The sequence below is a fragment of the Protomyctophum parallelum genome (assembly GCF_964188405.1).
Source record: "Protomyctophum parallelum genome assembly, chromosome: 11".
Lineage (NCBI taxonomy): Eukaryota > Metazoa > Chordata > Actinopteri > Myctophiformes > Myctophidae > Protomyctophum > Protomyctophum parallelum.
Genome location: NC_139707.1, coordinates 42,918,447 through 42,940,098, shown reverse-complemented (window position 1 = coordinate 42,940,098; position 21,652 = coordinate 42,918,447). Strand labels below are relative to the sequence as shown.

Sequence of the window (21,652 nt, the reverse complement as noted above, 5' to 3'; positions counted from 1 at the left end):
CGTGTTCAGGTCACCAGCACTCCGATGACACAATGTCACTGCTATATAACAACACTGCTCGTGTTTTTCTTCTCTTTCTGTCCATACTCTCTCTCTCTCTCATGCTTTCTCTCTCCCTCTCTCTTTCTCTCGCTCTCTCCCTCCCTCCCTCTCTGTCTATATGTGTGTGTGTGTGTGTGTGTGTGTGTGTGTGTGTGTGTGTGTATGTGTGTGTGAACTGAAAATGTTTGAGGGGTGAGGGGGCCACCGAATCCGAAGAGAGGACTTGGCAGTGGCTCCTCTCCCTCTCGCTTCATCGCTTCGGTCCTCCCCAAATCCTATTTCACAGTGCCAAGCATCCGCTCCCTGGATCTCCACAAACTCCCATCTCCAGACGCAGGTTTAAGCCTCTCTCCTGGCACCCAGAGTGGGCACGAAGAGAAGGAGGCATGTGACACGCTGCACCGTCGCCAGAGACACAGTTACGCACCTATTATCTTTGCTCAGAGCGAGTCCAGTGTCCCACAATGATGTGCACGGTGCTTACTCACATGTTCCTGAACTCACCAGTTGGATGCAATTATTTATGTGTGACCATTTAGGAGAACATAAACTTGTAAGCGTATTACACACACACACACACACAACTCACACGCACGCACGCAGGCACGCAGGCAGGCAGGCAGGCAGGCAGGCAGGCAGGCAGGCACGCACGCACACACGCACGCACGCACGCACGCACGGCAGGCAGACAGGCAGGCAGGGACAGACAGTCAGTCAGTCAGTCAGTCAGTCAGTCAGTCAGTCAGTCAGTCAGTCATTCCAACCATTATGCTGAAAGATGTTTTTAGCTCCATAGGCCCATTCTGCTCAATATCATCAACCTCTCGCTCGTCTCTGGCCGTCCAATTTTAAAATAGCCCACTGTTCAGCCGCTTAAAAAAGTCTGGTTTGGATCCAGCACTACCCAGCAGTTATCGGCCTATTTCCAAGCTCCCTTTTAAAGGAGCACAACATTTTAGATCAATTCCAATCCGGTTTTAGACTAAATGCATGATTTAACTATAGAACTGCACTCTGTCGGCCCAGGCCGTAGCGTAACGGTCTGGGCACCGGACTGGTGATCCAGTCGCGGTGTGCCGCGGGTTCGACTCCCGGACCCGACACGGCCCTTACCGCATGTCATCCCCCCATCTCTCTCCCGTTTCCTGTCAGCCTACTTTCTATCCCTTAAAAAATCAATAAAGGCGTAAGCGTAAGCGTAAGCACACAAGCAGGCCATAAATGGCCTACAAGTGCGCAAGCAGAGCGTGCAAGTACTGTCGACCACTACAAACGTTCAAATCTCAGCCTCTCTGTAAAACATTTGAATTAAATACTAAAGTATGTATACCGGTACATACATATGTTACCTGTTACCCAATCAATATTGAAACATATTGTAATTATGTCACCATTGACAGCCAATTATTGTTAGGGTCTGTCTCTCCACAGACCATGTCAGGCCTGGCCACTCCCACTTTCCATTCCACACTGCAGTCCCATTCACTCACCTGTCTCCAACTCCCTCGTCATCCCACCTGGCACCTGTGAACACTTCTACAATCAGCCTGCCCCCTATATAACTGGACTCATTGCAAAACACCTTTGTCAGTTCATAGTTTGTCATGGTTGCTTGTCCCTGCAGGATTCCTATTTTGACTACTTTGTCATTTTGCAATTGCCTGATTCTGGCCTACTAATTCAGTGTAAGATCTGCCTTATTCTTCATTAAATACTTAACATCTATTCTTGTCTGTTGTTACTCTTCATAATTGGGTTCAAATCACACTGCATCATAACATGACATTGACACATATCTTAATTACGTCACCATTAACATCTTGTGTATATATACCTCCGAGCATACGCATAAAAAAAGACAGCAAGACCACAATACTTGCAAGCTCTGCTTGCGCAAGTAAAAATAGAATGTACATTTACCGTTTTACCTGAACCAAAACCTGCAGTGCTACATTTTCAGTCGCAAATCAACATAAAAGTTCGTCCATTGCATGCCCTTTAGTTTTGTAGCTATCTATTTCTGGGTTTCGAGTGGATTTTGTCCATCACACCAAAGAAAGATTTCTCCGTCTCATCTCTCTTTTACACGGTTATGTGATTCACCCAATCATTCATCAGTGTCCCGGGCTGAACGTCATTATGCCCTCTCAACTAATGGTTCATGAAACATTATCAGCCAGGTACTCAAATATAAACAGAAACACAAAAACCTTTCCTTCATACAAACATGGAAACACGTCACCATGCATGTCAGCCTGCCTCAACTACTCACAAAGACACTTTCATGCCAGGGACCCATACACATTGAAATGCATACTTATATTATACCTATTTTCTCAAAACCAAAGCCTGTGCACTATAAAGGCTTGGCACAGAGAATGATTCATTCATTGAAAACGTTATTAAAGGGACACTTCACCCCCTTTGCAACCAGATCTTATTTTAATTACTACAATTACCATAATGCTTGGTGCACTCTCTTGTGCAGGGAAATTTGAAGTATGGTAAAATCTTCTATCTATAAAGGAAATACAGTGTCCAGGATCCACTCCAAGAAAAATAAGTCATGGATATCAGATGAAAAGAAAATATGAATTGAAAAAACAATGTTGTTACGTATACAGTATAATATTATTTATTTTAAACTCTCAATAACATTGCTTTCCTTGTCCATCGGTTTCATTTCATTTGGTTTTCCTTATGTATTTGGTTGTCCTTATGGTTTTGGTTTTGATCACACAGTTCTAGTTTATATGAGTATCATTTCCGTTGATCTCCTCTCGTTTTTGTATTCCCATATTCTTGAGAATATAATTTCTTACGCATAACCAACCGTTTCTTTTTGTCTTTCATCTGTTTCTTTTGTTTGGATATTTCGAAGTCGTCTGTTTCTCTTAAAGGACCACTTCACCACTTTTCAACCTATCTTCATATAATAGGTCCTCACTAATAATCACGATAAAATGGCACGATTTTTTCCTACTCAGTCTGTGTCTCATAGGAGGGCTGTGGGCAGTTTAGAAACCGTCTTCCATTGACATCATTAGGCAGATCATTTTTTTAACAAGATTATTTTACAAAGATGTTTAGATTTTCATTATCATGATTGCTTCCATTTTCGCATTGCAACTTTTCAGGACTAGAAAGCATGCAGTTTTTATTAGCTTGTATTCCCCATCGATGATGTCACTGGAAGACGGTTTCTGAACTGCCCACAGCCCTCCTATGAGACACAGAGTAAAAATAAAATTGCGCCATTTTTTTCATGATTATTAGTGAGGACCTATTATATGAAGATATAAAGAAAAGTGAAAAGTGGTGAAGTGGTCCTTTAAGTTTTTTATTTTCTTGAATTTCAAGTGGTATTTTACTCATTTTTTGAAGGCCGTTCCTTTCGTTGTCCATCGGTTTCATTTATTCGGTTTTTGATGGCATCTGATGCCGGCATTGCCGGGAGATGCTCAATTTTGGTCCTGCTTGACCTAAGTGTCTCTTCGGACATTGATCACGATATTTTAATTGATAGGCTCAGGGATCAGGTAGGGGTCACTGGCAAGGCCCCTTTTCCTCCTACCTTACAGGCAGAAAGTTCTTAGTGGCGGTGGGCCCTCATTTGTCAAATTATGTTCCCCTCTCCTGTGGGGTCCCCCAGAGCTCGGTCCTTGGTCCAACCTTATTTAGTCAAATTAAGTCAAAGTCGTATGATTTGTCACACACCTTACCGCAGTGGAATTTGTTCTCCGCATTTGACCCATCTCTTGGAACGGTGAGCTGCAGCCGTGCCGCGTGATTAGTTGATTTGATTTGATTGATTTACACTTTATATGATAGGGCTTTAGGACACCTTATTCGCACTTTATTGCTCTTTTAGTGCCCTGCTGATTTCAACTTTAATGTTTTACTTACATGAATGTCTATCAGCCATTAAGGCCTGGATATCAGACAATTTCCTCCAGCTAAATGAGGACAATGAGGAGGTGCTTATTGTTGCCCCCGAAAGTTTTGTTCCTAAGGTGGTGGACTGTATTGAGCCCCTCAAACCCAACGTGCGCCCCAATAGGAACCTTAATTTCGACCAATCAATGCACATTGATTTTTAGAGCTTTGCATGGTCAGGCCTCATTCACACGTACCAAACACCAATCAAGCAAATGTTTGGTCGTTTTTTTGTTTTTTTTGGGCCACCACAATGCTTTTCCAATGGTAGTCACATGGTTTGACCAAACATTTGTTTGATGAGGGGGGAGGGGCAGAACACCACCAGCAATCAGCAATGCACAAATGTTTGATAGCCAAAGTGCCGATAATTTATCAGGATGCAGAGTAGGGACCAACGTTTCAGCATATGCAACTGCCTTCTTCAGGGTATGACACATGTGTGCGGCCACTCTTTTGTCTTTTTAAGACTTATCTTTTTAGTGGTAAGATCTTTTTCCATTCTTCCTTGTTTGTGACATGTTGGGTGTAGGACTAGATAGTAGATACCCATGAGTCTTCTATAGCATCTCATCTCCATGTTAGACCCACCCTCCACTAAACTAGTAAAAAACAAAGGCGACAAACCCTTTCAGGCTGTGTAGTGTCCAGCCACTTGTATTGCATAGGGTACCAGGATGTTATACACAGGTGGGTCATATGTGATTAAGTGGTGGTGATTATGTACATGCAATGTGACTGTGATTTGATTCAGTATACCGAACGAGTAAAGACTACAAGGCAGCTCTGTGTCCGGTGTGTTTCAATACATATATGTGAATCTACAACACTACAGGCTGTATTAAACTTCACTCACTCAGTCAGTCAGTCACTGTCTCAGTCAGTCAGTCAGTCAGTCAGTCAGTCACTGTCTCAGTCAGTCACTCAGTCAGTCAGTCAGTCAGTCAGTCACTCAGTCACTCAGTCACTCAGTCACTCACTCACTCACTCACTCATGATAAAGCCATAGTCTACACATGCTTAAGTGGTTCTGACACAGGATCACACTTCAGTACTTTGTCAATATCAAAGTCATGTCACTGCAGTGCCGTACATAGAAGTAGAGATGGGCAGTATTTCAATTACTTTTTTGTTTTACTTTGTATTTGGCTGGGACGGAAAACATTACATTAATTTGTATCAAGATACTTTCAGATCTTGCGTTTTTCTGTAATTTAAATACATGAAATATATACTATGTTTCATTTTATTCTCAAATTGACACCTTTTAAACATTTACACAGGCTTATACTGTGGGGAAAAAAAAACCTGAGATGTGTGAAGTCACTTCTCTGCACTTACCCATGCACCCTCAAAACAAATTCAACCTCAAATGAGAGGCAGTCGCAGAGTAGATAGTTTACTTTTGTGATAACTACATTACTGCAGCCATAACCCATAAATGGTCGGACAAGCCCAATATTTGATTATTTGTGATGCTATGTATCAGTATCCTGATGTCAGTATCCTGGTATCAATATCCTGGTGTCAGTATCCAGATGTCAGTAGGAGTATCCTGCTCATTATCCCTGTGTCAGTATCCTGGTGTCAGTGTCCTGGTGTCAGTATCCTGGTGTCAGTGTCCTGGTGTCAGTATCATGGTCAGTTTCCTGGTGTCAGTATCCTGGTGTCAGTTTCCTGGTGTCAGTATCCTGGTGTCAGTGTCCTGGTGTCAGTATCATGGTCAGTGTCCTGGTGTCAGTATCATGGTCAGTGTCCTGGTGTCAGTATCCTGGTGTCAGTATCCTGGTGTCAGTTTCCTGGTGTCAGTATCCTGGTGTCAGTATCATGGTCAGTTTCCTGGTGTCAGTATCCTGGTGTCAGTATCATGGTGTCAGTATCCTGGTGTCAGTGTCCTGCATGGTGTCAGTATCATGGTGTCAGTTTCCTGGTGTCAGTTTCCTGGTGTCAGTATCCTGGTGTCAGTGTCCTGCATGGTGTCAGTATCATGGTGTCAGTTTCCTGGTGTCAGTTTCCTGGTGTCAGTATCCTGGTGTCAGTGTCCTGCATGGTGTCAGTATCATGGTGTCAGTTTCCTGGTGTCAGTTTCCTGGTGTCAGTATCCTGGTGTCAGTGTCCTGCATGGTGTCAGTATCATGGTGTCAGTTTCCTGGTGTCAGTTTCCTGGTGTCAGTATCCTGGTGTCAGTGTCCTGCATGGTGTCAGTATCATGGTGTCAGTTTCCTGGTGTCAGTATCCTGGTGTCAGTATCATGGTGTCAGTATCATGGTGTCAGTATCCTGGTGTCAGTATCCTGGTGTCAGTTTCCTGGTGTCAGTATCCTGGTGTCAGTATCCTGGTGTCAGTGTCCTGGTGTCAGTATCCTGGTGTCAGTATCCTGGTGTCAGTATCCTGGTGTCAGTATCCTGGTGTCAGTATCCTGGTGTCAGTATCCTGGTGTCAGTATCCTGGTGTCAGTATCCTGGTGTCAGTGTCCTGGTGTCAGTATCCTGGTGTCAGTGTCCTGGTGTCAGTATCCTGGTGTCAGTATCCTGGTGTCAGTATCCTGGTGTCAGTGTCCTGGTGTCAGTATCCTGGTGTCAGTATCCTGGTGTCAGTATCCTGGTGTCAGTATCCTGGTGTCAGTATCCTGGTGTCAGTGTCCTGGTGTCAGTATCCTGGTGTCAGTGTCCTGGTGTCAGTATCCTGGTGTCAGTATCCTGGTGTCAGTGTCCTGGTGTCAGTATCCTGGTGTCAGTATCCTGGTGTCAGTATCCTGGTGTCAGTGTCCTGGTGTCAGTATCCTGGTGTCAGTATCCTGGTGTCAGTATCATGGTGTCAGTATCCTGGTGTCAGTATCCTGGTGTCAGTATCATGGTGTCAGTATCCTGGTGTCAGTATCCTGGTGTCAGTATCCTGGTGTCAGTATCCTGGTGTCAGTATCCTGGTGTCAGTATCCTGGTGTCAGTATCCTGGTGTCAGTATCCTGGTGTCAGTTTCCTGGTGTCAGTATCCTGGTGTCAGTATCATGGTCAGTTTCCTGGTGTCAGTATCCTGGTGTCAGTATCATGGTCAGTTTCCTGGTGTCAGTATCCTGGTGTCAGTATCATGGTCAGTTTCCTGGTGTCAGTTTCCTGGTGTCAGTATCCTGGTGTCAGTGTCCTGCATGGTGTCAGTATCATGGTCAGTTTCCTGGTGTCAGTTTCCTGGTGTCAGTATCCTGGTGTCAGTGTCCTGCATGGTGTCAGTATCATGGTGTCAGTATCATGGTGTCAGTTTCCTGGTGTCAGTTTCCTGGTGTCAGTGTCCTGCATGGTGTCAGTATCCTGGTGTCAGTATCCTGGTGTCAGTTTCCTGGTGTCAGTATCATGGTGTCAGTGTCATGGTCAGTTTCCTGGTGTCAGTTTCCTGGTGTCAGTATCATGGTGTCAGTATCATGGTGTCAGTATCATGGTGTCAGTATCCTGGTGTCAGTATCCTGGTGTCAGTTTCCTGGTGTCAGTGTCCTGGTGTCAGTGTCCTGGTGTCAGTATCATGGTCAGTATTCGGGTGTCAGTATCCTGGTATCTTTGAAGTACATGCGTAGAGCCGACTCTTTGATTGATTGATTGATTGAAATATTTATTAACAGTTTGCAGAATTACAGTGCATTTCGAGCACAACTCAATACAAAGACTGTTAACTGTGAGTGGACGACCCAATAAAGCATTACACTTGTTACAAGAGGGTCCATTTAGAGAAATTAAATTGCAGGATTGCACAGTCTCATGCCATAGTTCTTGTCTAGCTTTCGATGACAGCAAGGTCACTTGATCTGTCACACACTGTGTTCAACATTTGGCTCCCTGCTCCAAACACCATTCATATCAATGAATCTATGAATCGACTCATCATTCCATCAGTATTTATAAAATGTATTATTTTCATGTAAATTATTTTCAAAATACAAAATATCACAAATACATTTCCCAGTCCCAGAACAGTATTTTGTATTTGTATTGTGATACAATTTTGAACTGGTATTCGTCATTTGCATCAAAATACTTTTTGCTGTATTTTTAGCCCCCATAGATGTAACCAATGCTGCTTTTAAGTAGGTCAGGTGTGAATACACAGTAGTGTCACATGAAGCAACGTATGCATCTTCATGAAACCACCACTAGATGGAGCCAAATACCTGTATTTAGTGGGAGATAACATTTTTATGGCTCTTTCCAATTGTTACATGTTTGCATGCTCATTCCTCCACTGGTTCCAACATGAATGTCCAATGTCCATCATTTGCAATCATATGGTTCTGATTTTGTGTATTTATTTATCTCTGGATGGGATGCAGACTAGTATGCCAATATAACAACAAATGGCTCCGGAGAATCAGAATTAATTCTTGGCTGCCAGCCAGGGGGAACCTTGATATTAGTCTAGCCATGCCAGGGCAGCCAGGCTACTACCTGCCATGGCTAGACTAATATCAAGGCTCCCCCTTTTCTTATTATTTATTAATTCATATTATTTTGCACTGGCAGATTTGTCTGAAATGTGTGTGTGTGTGTGTGTGTGTGTGTGTGTGTGTGTGTGTGTGTGTGTGTGTGTGTGAGAGACTTGGCCTGTTGTAGCGCCACCATGAGGCTGATTTGAAAACTGTCAAGTGGCATTTCTTCCTCAGCCTATAGTGGGAATAGGCATGCACTTCTTTCATGTGGATTCCAACTAAGGGATTTGATTTCCCAAAAGTTGCGTAACTGATCTGACAGTGCCTGATCTGACAGTGTGACACTGACACACACACACACACACCACATCACTATTTTCTCATGCTGGTTTGTCATACTACAGCTGATTGATAGTCAATTAGCTGGAAGGCGGAAACAATTGACCTATGACCCCATATGCAAAAAAATAGAAGAAGGAAAAAAAAGGTAAAATGGCATAGGTGGCTTATATGTGAAAAATGTGTATGTCTGTTTCCTTGACCTACAGTATGCTGATTGTGCACTTTGTCTCTCATGATGGCATTAAGTGACACAGCTAGTGCAGGGACTCAACCTCTGAAGAACTGGGACACATTTGAGTTATAATTACAATGGTGGATTTAAAAAAAATCTGTCCTAAAGTAGACAAAAAACATTTATTCACCGACACACTAAAACAAAACAACACATAGAGGAGACGTTAACCATAATAGCCTCCTATAAACAAATCATGTTGCAATCTGTCCATTGAGGCAAACTCGTCATTAAACATTAATGGGCTTCAGGCTTGAAGGAAGTAAACAGCGACATCCTGGTAAGTGCTGGATCCCTATGCATTATTAATGGAGTCTGGGCTAATTGAAAGTCATAACTCCGCAAATGAAACGTCTGAGGCAGACATCACGCCTTAACATGTTGTTGACAGATAATCCCCCTTATAACAGAGGAAGCTATTTTTAGATTTCATTTTCCGTTTGCTCGCAGATATAACTAGTGATGGTATAGTTGAATAATATAGTGGGACTGTCACCAGTCATTATGCAATTGTAGAAAGCTATATATTCTTTAGGCATAGGCTATAAGGTGTTGTTAAGGTGAACCTAAATTGTGTTAAATATTAGAAATCATTGCCATAAAGTGTTTATATTCGGTTAAGTATAGGAGATCCCCATATCTCTCCTCTCCAGCACCATTTTTAGTAGTACAAAAAAGTACAAATTATAATACATTTTCAGAACTCAGTTAAATTAGAAGTGGGAAAAACCAAACAAAGAATAACAACAAGTTAAATTGAAAACTGGAACATTATAGGCCTATCAAATTGAAGTTGATAAATAACATGCAATGCCACACACACACACACACACACACACACACACACACACACACACACACACACACACACACACACACACACACACACACACACACACACACACACACACACACACACACACACACACACACAACACACACGCACATGTATTTACCATAGCCTATTTTACTATCTATCTATCTATAGCCTGCCCTACTGTATGTGTATACATAACACTCACTATGTACCGTAATTGTTTATTACATAATTAGTTTTACCACTTGTCAAACAGAAGTGCCTACTACAACACGAACATGTGCGTTTTCTAAATTCTATATGCATCCAATCCACTGTCATGAGTGGCATTCTGGCTGTGGGGTCTGAGTGAGTGTGCTTTGAGCAATCTATGAGTGAGTAGGCCTAACATTAGCACAACATGACATCAGCTTCCATCCTGGAGGCAAATCTTTCCGGTGATAAAATGGCCACCAACGTAATCAAAAAAGTCAACCAAAGAACAAGATTCCTTTACAGGATCTCCTCACTGGTCAGCAAAAACACCTTGAAGACCTTAACAGGAGCCCTCGTACAAGGTTTCTTTGACTATGCATCCACCTCTTGGTACCACAGCACCTCAAAGGCCCTCAAAACAAGGCTCCAGACCTCCCAAAACAAACTGGTCAGGCTCCTACTTGGCCTCACCCCCCACTTTGACAGGCTGGGATGGCTTAGGGTCGTCAACAGAGTACAGCATCTTGCAATGGGTCTGGTCCACAAGATTTGATACACCACCAAGATACCCATGTACCTGTCTAAATACTTCCTTAATGTAAACGAAGTCCACACCCACAACACCAGAGGGAGTGCAACAAACCATGTACAACCCAGATTCGGCACAAACAAGGGACTAAATTCTTTTCGCTCCTATGCCACCAAAATGTGGAATGCCCTACCAACAGTCATTAAGACATGTGAATCCCTTGACTCCTTCAAAACCGCTCTCAAAGGGCACCTACGGATGGCTGCAATTCGAAACTGGCCTCTGTAAAATCTGAATCCCCCCCCCCCCCCCCCCCCATTTTCCCTCACTGTATATTGTATCTTTTCCCTTTTCTGCTTCCCATATGATGAATTCCTGTTCTGTTCTTTAGCTACATAGAAATGTCTATTTGTATGTCTCTAAATGTTTGTATGTCTTTAAATGTTTTGATGAATTGAACAATGTGGACCCTGTTGTAAACAAGTGTAATGCTTAATTGGGTCGTCCACTCACAGTTGACAGTCTTTGTATTGAGTTTGTGCTTAAAATGTACTGTAAATTCTACAAACTGTTAATAAATATTTCAATCAATCAATCAAAAAAGACACAGATAGATCAAACGGTGGCATTTTATTCCCTGCACGCTTGTGTGTGTGTGTGTGTGTGTGTGTGTGTGTGTGTCAGTGTGTGTGTGTGTGTGTGTGTGTGTGTGTGTGTGTGTGTGTGTGTGTGTGTGTGCGTGCGTGTGTGTGTGTGTGTGTGTGACTGTGCTAACCTCGTTTCACCAGGCTCTCCAAGACTGTGCTAGTAGTAGTGCTACGCGCACGCACCATAGGGGGGCACGCGCGCACAGCTTGTAGATCGGCTCTTTTCACAGGCTGTGTACATACACCGAGTAAACCGCAGTACGCATGCGCATCGTATAGTCATCTGACGTACGAATGAATGCAATGAACATTTCGCATTGCTCTGCTACAGCGAGGAGGTACAGGACTAGGGCCACCTCTGTCAACGCACAGCGGAACATAATATTAACATACAGAGCTAAAAGCCGGGAATATTTAGCGAGAATAACACATTCATGCATATAGGCGCCGAGGCGTAAAAGGAGAAGATCTCAACAAGGCTTTTCAAAGTTGCGTGAAATAATAACATGGAACATTCTCCGGCGGCTTGAGCTGAGGAGGGTTCTCTCTTCTCTGCTCAGTTCGTTGCTGCTGCATGGCTGTTGCAAAAGCGCTATATAGGATGCCATGAAAATCAAAACAGCCGACTGGTGGAGCAGGACCGCTGCTGCCTCTTCTTCTTCTTTCGGATTGTATGGAGACATAGCGGTGGTGGTGAACGATGGGTGCTGGTGGTGAAACAACGATATACATTAGGTGTTTACAGCCAGGATCCGAAGAGAGCCTGAACGTCTTCGTCTGCACCGAATAGCCGCCGCCGCCGCCGGCCGCGGAGCTGTCAGAAGGATGGATTTCACCGTGCTCCGGAATCTCATCACAAGATTCGTAAGGGGGCCCGTCCATCATTCAACACTGTTACAATGAAATGCACTGTTGTTTGCTAATGTAAACTCATGGGGGTTACATTGTGTAGCTTTGCACGTGTTTCCTGACACATTTTATGTCATGTACATTATATGCCGACTGCCGAGTAAAGTACCTAACCTATTAGCCCTCCAAGCAGAACCCAAATGCTACTGAAGTTTCTGACATTTGTTCGACCCAGTGCATTGGGTCCTGTTCCACGTCGTCCATGCCACCTGATTAAAACATTTACTGGCTCATGTTTACATGTTAAAACGCCTCCCCGCGGCATGTGACGCCATTATTTTCCTTGAGTTATTCTGAATTCGGTAACTTTAAGTAGCTATACATCCCGGTGCGAATATCTCCTGTGGCGCGGAAGCCGTTAAGTATTTTTAATATATGTTTGCCCGATTTGGAAGCTTGGATTCTTCTTGTTTATTGACACCTCATTGTACCGCCTATCTGGCTAGCTAGTGGCGCTATAGCTATGACACAGCAGATCAGAGGCAGGGACGTAGCCTCACAAGCCAACCGCACACCGGGAGGCGGTACAATAAACGGTAAACAAACAAGAAGAAATAAAGCGACCAAATCGGTCAAACAAAGATTAAAAATACTTAACGGCTTCCGCGCCACAGGAGATATTCGCACCGGGATGTATAGCTACTTAAAGTTACCGAATTCAGAATAACTCAAGGAAAATAATGGCGTCACATGCCGCGGGTCCTATTTTAGAGAGAATCTCCACATCCGCATTTAGGAATTTCCATACGAAAATACACTAGCGAGCAGGGACCCAACGTAAAACTAAACAAAATATCAAAAAAGTTTTACGTAGGGTCCCGAAAGGGGCTACTAACCTATAAACGTGGCTCTGCACCGTTACACATTTTTGATAATTTCTCATGATAGACATTATATATCCGAGTTGTTCCACTGGTCATTCATTGACTATGGCTTTACACATTGTTTGCAACCTGAATAGGGAATGTGCTAGTTAATCCAGATGCAGTGACGGGTGGGGTGTGTGTAGAATAGAAATTAACTTGGCTGGCCCAATTAAGCTGCTTTGTTTTTATATAAACTACTACACCCATCAGTTTATTTAGATGCAGAAGTAGCCTGACATGGAGGGGGGGGCTTTCTTTGACTGTTCTGGCGAACACATTTGATAAGATTGAATACTTTAGCAGTTTTCAGAAAAAAGAACAGGAAAGTACAGTTCAACACAAGATCTGATAAGAGGAATTCAACCCAAGAAAGCATATGGCTTGTTGTTTCCATTGTACTCAATTCATCGAATCAAATAATGACAGAGGAATATACAATAGGCCTACTAACTATGCAAACTTGCAAAGCATCACAGTTGTAAATCAAAAAGAAAAATATGTACAGTAAACATGAAACACCTCTAGCCATTTACCATAACCACTTAAATGCTCTAGTCTAGACCTTGTAAATGGGACCTGAGTTGAGTTGGCTCTGTGGTCTGTACTACTTAGACTGCCTTTTTTCCCATCTACACCAAATCTCTATTATATTAATGTTCCCTCGGAATTTGGATGTTGGGGTTCAATGAGAGACAGAGCAACAGAGATGTTGACATAATCAGTGACACAACACCCTCATACTGTAGCAGACTCGCTAATCAGCATCTCTAACAAATTGATTGTCTCAGAGCAGGAAATTATCTGTATTTAATGACGGCGTTGATGATGCTGATCTCTCCAGTCATATTACCGGCCTGCCCGGGCCGTTCAAAAGGCCAGTGCCATTAGTGGCCTGCCAGGACAGGAACCAGCTGGCCATGTGGGCGGTTGGATTAGAGAAAGAAGCCACAAGCAGGCCTGACACTTGACAGGACCAGTAATGGCCTGGACAGCCTTCAGACTGGACACACCACTGGGTTGTCAACACATCTGCCAATACATTATTAGTGTAGTAGTGTGTCTCTTACTATAGGGCTATGGTGGGTGTCCTCGATTACAATTAATGAACGACCATAGCCTCAGTACCCAGGCTTTTATTTTCATTTACATTTGGCTAATGAACAAAAATTGTGATTGCGTAAGCTTTGCGTGCTTGTAGATCTTGCTATTTTCATTCTTTCTGTACGGCACTATTGTACAACGAACCTGCATGAGCAAGAATTGGTTAATTGCCCAGTCCCTATTTCTGACTACCTGAGTAGTAGTAAATATTGTGAAGATAATCACCAGACTTGTATGCACGTACCTGAGCATCTGTGTTTCTCTGCGAACGTTTGTACGTTTGAACTACAGAAGCAGTTTAAGTGAGTGTTGAGTGAGTGAGTGTATATATCTGTGTGTTTCTGTGTGCTGGAAGTGGGTGAGTGGGTGTACACCAGTGCATGACGGATGCTCCACCGGGACGAATGTCAAGGGAAATCATATCCACTAGTGAGGCTTGAGAGGAAGAGGGACCTGGTCAATGAACACTCCCCTCATTTATCATTACGTTGTCCATCCTTCCCTTATTACATCAGTCGTTCATTATTTTTGCCATGGTAACATGGTGTGGTGTGCATTGGGAACATTAATGTCCCGAAATTGAAATGGAGGGAACATTATTAATGTAGCCTATAATGTCTATTAGTGCTATCTTTGTTGTCATAAAGGGACTTGGACCATTAGTATTCTACAATACAGCATTAACTATGCTTAGCTTGACTTCCGAGAAAAAGCATTCGGATTTATTTAGCTTTTGAGTTGTCACCCAACTTTTTTTTTATGCGCCATGGTCAAATTGTGATCTCTCTCTCTCATCTAATTTTGACAATATAATAACTAAAACAAAATGAGTGTTTTCTCCTCACAACCTATTTCCGTCCACTTGGTAATGGCAGTGCTGTGTAAAGAAGTTATGCTGCGTATGCTTCTTGTATCTGCTCATCATAACACTGCCAATCACCTGAGCTATAGCCCAAAGTGAGTCAGCAGAATCAATTTATGCCTAAATTGCAAATTGTATATGTATTAGCCAGACTAGTCATATATATATATATATATATATATATATATAGCTTGTTTTCCAGTTTACTACACAACACTAAATTTGACTGTCTACCATACAAACTTACACACTTCCATTGGGTTAAAGCATTAAATCAAATGTATCATATATCGCAGTATAGCCATCCCCCACTTGGGTTCTGCTTGTGATAGACAGAAACACGGAAGCTCAATACTAATCTGTTTCGGATGATGCAGAGATTTTGTGTTCGGGTGTAGATTTGTGGAAGAGCATTTTATTTTATTTTCCTGGAAGTGAGACAACTCTGTCTATAGCAGTCATTACATTATTGTGGTTCAGTGTTTTTATCTCTTCATATTGATCATTTGAGGATGAGCACACTCTGTTCCATTCCTTGAATCTAAGTACAATATAATGTACATAGGCCTATTATAAGTCCACTGTTTTTGTCCCATAGGCTGGTAGTGAGGTAATGGCATTGCCGCTGCATCAAATTAAACTCTAGCTCTGAAGTAAAATGCCTATTCAATCATTTTTACAAGTTTTTTTTAATGGTGAAACAAGGTTAGATTGGAGTGTGTGTGTGTGTGTGCGCGCGCGTGTGTGTGTGTGTGGGCGACGCCAGTGACACCGACCACATCCGTGGTCCACACTACGGGCGTTAACACTTACAGCACGTAGGACGCCTGAGAACGTCATAGGATACCGAACGTAGAGTTCTAAGGACGTCTGAGGACGTCCTAGCGACATCCCAGCGATGCGGGGCGAGATATTAATATTCAGAATTTTTCCTATTTATTTTTTTGGCATTTCGCTTTTCGCTTGCCGTATGCTAACGCTCAGTGCAACTATTAGCTTATTATTGACTCCCACGTTAGCGAGACGGAAAGAATGACTCGTAGCTCCTAATCCAGGGCGCTCTCCGTGGTGATGAATAGAGCGATATGCTGGCGCTTATTTTCTGCTCCTCATCCGTCTCTCCCGCAAAATATGAACGCTTTTTGGAGCGTAAAACAATATATTAAGATGATCGGGGATGTTGAGGTCACTTTGTAAAGTCAACTTTTTTAGGAAAGTGTTTCCGGTTCATGGCTTTCAAAGTAAAAGCGATCAGACACCTCCGGTATTCTATAGCCTATATTTTGAAGGCAGTCGGCGTACTCAATGTGTTAATATGCAGTACATGCAGATTTAGGACGCATTTTGCAAATTTGTGGTAACGTGCTTGATCACGATCAACAGGAAGGCACTGCTCGTCGATGTGGTCTATACCGACGACTGGCACTGCCTGACCGAACGCCTGCCGTCGGAAACCACGGTGGGTGGACTTCCAGGCCCATGGGAGCGGCTGGGGAGGGCGTTTTGTCACCGGGGCGACGGTGCAAGACTATGGGAACTTTTTGCTTTCTCTGGTGGTCCAGCCTGGGACATGCCCAAAGACTGGACGGTTGGAGGACGAGGCAGAAGGACTGGCGAAGTGTAGTACTGTTAGGGAGACGGGGAGTCGGGGACTGCCCTTAAGTCAGACCTCTCGTTAGTCCGACCTGTACTGCAGGTCACAAATCACCTGTGCTGCGGGTTACAAATCACCCGTGCTGCGGGGTACAAATCACCTGTACTGCAGGTCACAAATTACCCATGCTGCGGGTTACAAATCACCCGTGCTGCGGGTTACAAATCACCCGTGCTGCGGGGTACAAATCACCTGTACTGCAGGTCACAAATCACCCGTGCTGCGGGTTACAAATCACCTGTACTGCAGGTCACAAATCACCCGTGCTGCGGGTTACAAATCACCCGTGCTGCGGGTTACAAATCACCCGTTCTGCGGGTTACAAATCACCTGTACTGCAGGTTACAAATCACCCGTGCTGCGGGTTACAAATCACCTGTACTGCAGGTCACAAATCACCCGTGCTGCGGGTTACAAATCACCCGTGCTGCGGGTTACAAATCACCCGTTCTGCGGGTCACAAATCACCTGTACTGCAGGTTACAAATCACCCGTGCTGCGGGTTACAAATCACCTGTACTGCAGGTTACAAATCACCTGTACTGCAGGTTACAAATCACCTGTACTGCAGGTTACAAATCACCCGTGCTGCGGGTTATAAATCACCTGTACTGCAGGTTACAAATCACCTGTTCTGCAGGTTACAAATCACCCGTGCTGCGGGTTACAAATCACCTGTACTGCAGGTTACAAATCACCTGTACTGCAGGTTACAAATCACCTGTACTGCAGGTTACAAATCACCTGTACTGCAGGTTACAAATCACCTGTACTGCAGGTTACCGGGGCGACGGTGCAAGACTATGGGAACTTTTTGCTTTCTCTGGTGGTCCAGCCTGGGACATGCCCAAAGACTGGACGGTTGGAGGACGAGGCAGAAGGACTGGCGAAGTGTAGTACTGTTAGGGAGACGGGGAGTCGGGGACTGCCCTTAAGTCAGACCTCTCGTTAGTCCGACCTGTACTGCAGGTCACAAATCACCTGTGCTGCGGGTTACAAATCACCCGTGCTGCGGGGTACAAATCACCTGTACTGCAGGTCACAAATTACCCATGCTGCGGGTTACAAATCACCCGTGCTGCGGGTTACAAATCACCCGTGCTGCGGGGTACAAATCACCTGTACTGCAGGTCACAAATCACCCGTGCTGCGGGTTACAAATCACCTGTACTGCAGGTTACAAATTACCCGTGCTGCGGGTTACAAATCACCTGTACTGCAGGTCACAAATCACCCGTGCTGCGGGTTACAAATCACCCGTGCTGCGGGTTACAAATCACCCGTTCTGCGGGTCACAAATCACCTGTACTGCAGGTTACAAATTACCCGTGCTGCGGGTTACAAATCACCTGTACTGCAGGTCACAAATCACCCGTGCTGCGGGTTACAAATCACCCGTTCTGCGGGTCACAAATCACCTGTACTGCAGGTTACAAATCACCCGTGCTGCGGGTTACAAATCACCTGTACTGCAGGTTACAAATCACCTGTACTGCAGGTTACAAATCACCTGTACTGCAGGTTACAAATCACCCGTGCTGCGGGTTACAAATCACCTGTACTGCAGGTTACAAATCACCTGTACTGCAGGTTACAAATCACCTGTGCTGCGGGTTATAAATCACCTGTACTGCAGGTTACAAATCACCTGTTCTGCAGGTTACAAATCACCCGTGCTGCGTGTTACAAATCACCCGTGCTGCGGGTTACAAATCACCCGTGCTGCGGGTTACAAATCACCTGTACTGCAGGTTACAAATCACCTGTACTGCAGGTTACAAATCACCCGTGCTGTGGGTTACAAATCACCTGTACTGTGGGTTACAAATCACCCGTGCTGCGGGTTACAAATCACCCGTGCTGCGGGTTACAAATCACCCGTGCTGCGGGTTACAAATCACCCGTGCTGCGGGTTACAAATCACCTGTGAGATTAGTTAGAGGCTGACATACATGTATATAGCGGAGACATAGGCCTGAAACATGACTACTGTCAGACGACTGTCGCGTGATCCATGGCTAGCAGAGACGTGCTGCCTGAGTGACAATCTTGTTGTGTCGTGAAGACATGAGCCATAGGTTGGTGAATGTAAACTAACTGCACCTGTGTCCTTGTGTATTTTCTAATCTTGACTTGTAGACATGAAGTTACATAATGTTAGTGGGACAGTAGTTCATCATGGTATTTTGACATGGAGATATTCCTAGAGTGTTCCCGCTCTGACTTATAGTGAACCAGAATTCAATATGGGGAGAGTGCTGAACTTCTGCCTGATGTACTGTACTAGTGCATTCATGTCCAAGTGTGGCAAATGCTTTTGCGCTCAAATAAAAAATATTACACAATGACATTTCTCAGGACAAGGACGCATTCGTTTTAAGAGGCAACATGTTGTGCAGTAACGGAAATACAGCTTGGCACTGAAAACATGGGGGTGATCAAATTGCATTCTGTTGGCAGCCATAGTTCGTCTGGGTCGCGGAATTGTACTGTAGATTGAGCGGTGGCGAATAATGAATTTTAGCAAATTTGTAAGAAGCAAAGACGGTATGTTATGTAATAACCTAAATAGGGATGTTAATAGTTAATCGATTAATCGCCGTCAAATAAACGTAACAGTTAATAACTAATGAAATTAATCGTCTCTGCTTTTGCATGTGATGTGACAGACAAAACAGTGCACTTTCCATTTGATTCTATTTCTCATACAAAGATGCCATTGCCTGGCCCTGTATCGTCAATGGTCAAATAACTATTTGATTATGGAATATAATATGCCTTTTGTATTCTTTCTGTATATCAGCAAAGTGTAGATTTTTATGTTGGACATTAAGGGACATTTTATATTTTAAAACGCTGCTTAAATATCCGGTTAATCGATCGATAAGCTTATCAAAACATATCAACTATCAATTAATGCATTCATTGATAATTCCTATCCCTAAACCTAAATCTTTTCATTATTGGCAGTGCTATAGTATTACAAATAAATGCTGTGTGTGTGTAGTGTGTTTGAAGGTTGTCAACAAATATTCGCAATTTGATTATATAATCAAATTGTAAAGTAAAAAGAAACAGACATTCGATTGTGAAAGCAATTATAATGATATTAGATTGTGGAGAAAAAGAAAAGAAAAGCAGCAGGCTGTCTTGTTGTCGTGTTGGCCTGGTCGCTGCACCAGTGTTGTTTTTGGCAGCAAATTTCTATTTTAGTTTTAGTCATAGTCTCTTGAATAGTTTTCATTTAGTTTTAGTCACATTTGAGTCACCGAAATGTTTTAGTGTTAGTCTAGTTTTAGTCGACTAAATATCATAAGGTTTTAGTTGACTAAATCTACAGGTGATTTAGTCGACTAAAATGTATTTTGGCGGGCCTTGATGCCGTTGTAATGGCTGATTTTACACTTGCTGAAAATAGCCGATCTACAAGCTCTCTAGCCTGGGGTCCACCTATGCTTTCTATGGCATAGGCAGCTCCCGGCAGGATCCGCCGGGAGAATGTAGACGCAGCTGCGCGACGACAAAAAATTCTCCCTGGAAATAAAAACGTCTGGGTTTCCGAGGCTACAAGCTCACAAGCTCACAAGCTCGCAACGCGGCGCGTTGTGAGCTTGTAGATCAGCTATTTTCAGCATGCAAACAAGTGTAAAATGACTTGGATCTCTTGTCCACTTCCTAACATTTTAGTCTAGTTTTTATTTGTTGACCAAATTGTAAATGTATTTAGTCTTAGCGCTTTAGCCATCATAGCTTAGTTTTAATTTCGTTTCCATATTCGTTTTCATCAGTGAAAAAAGGTATAGTCGACGGATATTTTTCGGCATAGTTTTAGTCGACAAAAACAACACTGCCTGGCCGCTGCACTGAGCAGACACTGCGTGATGGACAGGAGTCACAAAACAACACTTTGATTGATTGAACATGAAATGTGGGTCATGCTGAAATGAGAGAATGATGACGAATCATGATGAATGATGCAGAGAGTTCAGTTCACACAACCCAACTCGCTCGCAGAGAAAGTGATTGCACTCTGAGCAATCTAAAAAGCAAGCCCCTTTGGGAATACCTCGGATTTTGGTCAGTACAGGGTTTGTTTATTATTATTATTATTTCCCATTTCATGTCAAGGATAATATAATTGTTCTTCAGTATTTATGACGGCACAGCTGTCTTTGGAGCATTTAAATGTATATTCTTTATGCCTTTAAAAACTAAGCTTTTATTTTCTACAATCATTCATTGAGCCTATATTTTGGACAGGACTCGGGAGTCGCGACCTTTAATTAATTCCCTTGAAACAAAACATTACGAATAATTCATTTGCATTTGCTATGAGAGACGCCAACATTCTCAGTTCTCACTCTAGCTCAAACCATGGCAGAGATAGGACATTATTTAATTTGTTTATTTGTAATCCGAAGGTACAGTATGTACTACCGGTATATATTTTAAAATATACGTTTATAATGTTGAAATAAGTAGTCACGTCTCCCTTTTTATGGAGATATTGTGAAAAAAATGTATTTAAAAACGGTTTGAACCTGTGTTTGTTAAGAAAAGAATCATGTCATTTTTGGCCAGTTTTGACATCCCTCAGTACAGTATGTGTGTGTGTTCTGCTAACTCAACAGACAGAGCACAGGTCAAGAGGACAGTATTGCAACAAGAGAATCCGAGTACAAGAGAATCAAACGGAATGCATTTCTTATCTGTAAATGTACTTCCCGTACTTTGACCAGATGTGTACTGTACACTGTACTGTACTGTACTGTACATGTTAACTTCATGGTTTGGAAGGTGCACTGGTGTATGTGTGACCACCGACTTCAGTTCCTCCTCCTGTTGCTTGCCTTTTATAATCTGGTAATAATAGCTCTGATGTGACGCTTCAGACCCGTGCTATGCAGGTGCTCTCATAACACTGCATGATGTCATCATTTTTGACGAGAAGTATGGTGCGTTGTTGTGCGGAGGCTGTGCTTGTTGGGTTCACAGTCGAAACGAGTGATGGCTAATTATAGGGCAATAACATGCCCTTTAACCCATTCTGGGTGGGAACCCCTTCTGGTCTTTCAAGCATTATGTTATACTTTTAGCAGATCTATAAGC

The 21,652-nt window shown here is 43.3% G+C and overlaps 1 pseudogene across 1 annotated transcript in view; it reads left to right on the top strand.

Annotated features, from left to right (window-relative positions):
- The first annotated feature begins 11,512 nt into the window (after positions 1–11,512).
- Positions 11,513–21,652, top strand: part of LOC310867018 (phospholipid-transporting ATPase IH-like) — a 64,920-nt pseudogene continuing 54,780 nt past the window's right edge. The window contains exon 1 of the transcript XR_014571065.1: positions 11,513–12,015. The product of XR_014571065.1 is annotated as a phospholipid-transporting ATPase IH-like (transcript). The remainder of the gene's footprint in view (positions 12,016–21,652) is intronic.